At 44.5% G+C, this 1,379-nt stretch overlaps 1 protein-coding gene across 1 annotated transcript in view; it reads left to right on the top strand.

The window, feature by feature from the left end:
• Positions 1-993: 993 nt before the first annotated feature.
• The window catches only part of and1 (actinodin1), a 7,857-nt gene continuing 7,471 nt past the window's right edge, over positions 994-1,379 (top strand). The window contains exon 1 of the mRNA XM_023395067.1: positions 994-1,215. The gene's annotated coding sequence lies outside the window, so the exon portion shown is untranslated. The remainder of the gene's footprint in view (positions 1,216-1,379) is intronic.

The raw sequence follows: 1,379 nt of genomic DNA, 5'->3' as shown, positions 1-1,379 counted from the left end.
GAAAATTAATTTAATATTCTTAAACGAACACTGGCATTTTTAAAAATCCAAAAATAAAAGAATAAAGGCGTCCGCTCTCTGAACTATAATAAAAAGTAATATAAAATAAATATAAATAAAAAGCAGCATCAAACTCACATTTGGTGTAAAAAAAAAAAAAAAAAAATGAAATCTCAATTTCTTTATAAACTAATAAAACCTCATAAACCGGCCTGGACACAAACCTCATAAGACGACAGTGTCATAATTGAATTACAGGTGTAATCCAGTCACATGTAGTGATGTTGCATCATACATCACAGCTATATGGCTGAGACGCACTAAAATCGCTGCCAATGTACATGTGTGTCTTACAAGGCTGGCATGCCCCAACACAGTTAAAGTGAGGAGGAAACTGTAGATTATCAAATTCCTCATGTGTAGACCAGCTGTCCCTGTGTGTGTGTGTGTGTGTGTGTGTGTGTGTGTGTGTGTGTGTGTGTGTGTGTTCAGGTTTAGACAGAAGCTGTGGTTTGGCCCTCGCTGAGGTCTGAGAAGTGCTTATGTGGCACCTCAGCCCCCCCCCTTCATTATTTCCTCATGTTTTCTTTCTTCTGTTCCTTCTTCTATCTTTGTTTTTCTTGCTCCAGAGTCAGTGTGCCCCCCCCCCCCCCCCCCCCCAAAACCAGATCAGATCCAGGGTCTGACTTCTAGCCTTAAATTTGACTCTGGATTAAAACAATGTTTGTTAAATAAAAAATAATAATAAATCACTTGAGGCAACTTGTTACTCTAATGTGTTTCTCCACGTCTCTATCTCCCCTCCTTCAAACCCTCCCACCCTCTCTCTTTTCCTGTCCTTAATTACGGTGCCTGCGATTGGTCCAAAAGCTCAGAAAGTTGCAGCCAATCAGGCGTCTTGTTGAGGTGGCCCTTGACCCCCTCAGGTGGTCCCTGTGTGCGTTTTCCTGTGTGTGTGTGTTAATGAATACTTGTTGCGTGCGTCGGAGATGACGGGCTCGGTTTAAAACCTTGCGGGGTCCCCTCGTCAGGGCAGTCTGTCAGGAGGGCCGCAGGGACAGGGTGCAGCGGGAATCTCTACAACACCCACACACACACACACACACATACGAACACACACTTAGTGTTTGAGCCCAGGTGGACGGAGTCATCTGGACTGTCGTTGGGAGTCCACATCTGGATCTGCAGACAGAGACGCCGATAAGATAACCACAGGTAAGACACCAAACAAACAAACAGGTTAGGTCTGCACCTCCGTCTTTACGTTGGTGGATTTAGGTACTTACCCTGGAGACTCAAGTTCAGGTTGAAGTCAAGTTTGGCTGCTGAACAAACACCTGGTTCTGTTTTTCAATGACAAACAAGCCAGTGGGGTGGGT

Source organism: Seriola lalandi, unplaced genomic scaffold (assembly GCF_002814215.2).
Source record: "Seriola lalandi dorsalis isolate HSWRI2012SDOR001 ecotype SW California unplaced genomic scaffold, Sedor1 jcf7180002054956, whole genome shotgun sequence".
Taxonomy (NCBI): Eukaryota; Metazoa; Chordata; class Actinopteri; order Carangiformes; family Carangidae; genus Seriola; species Seriola lalandi.
This window is presented reverse-complemented; position numbering and strand designations above follow the sequence as displayed.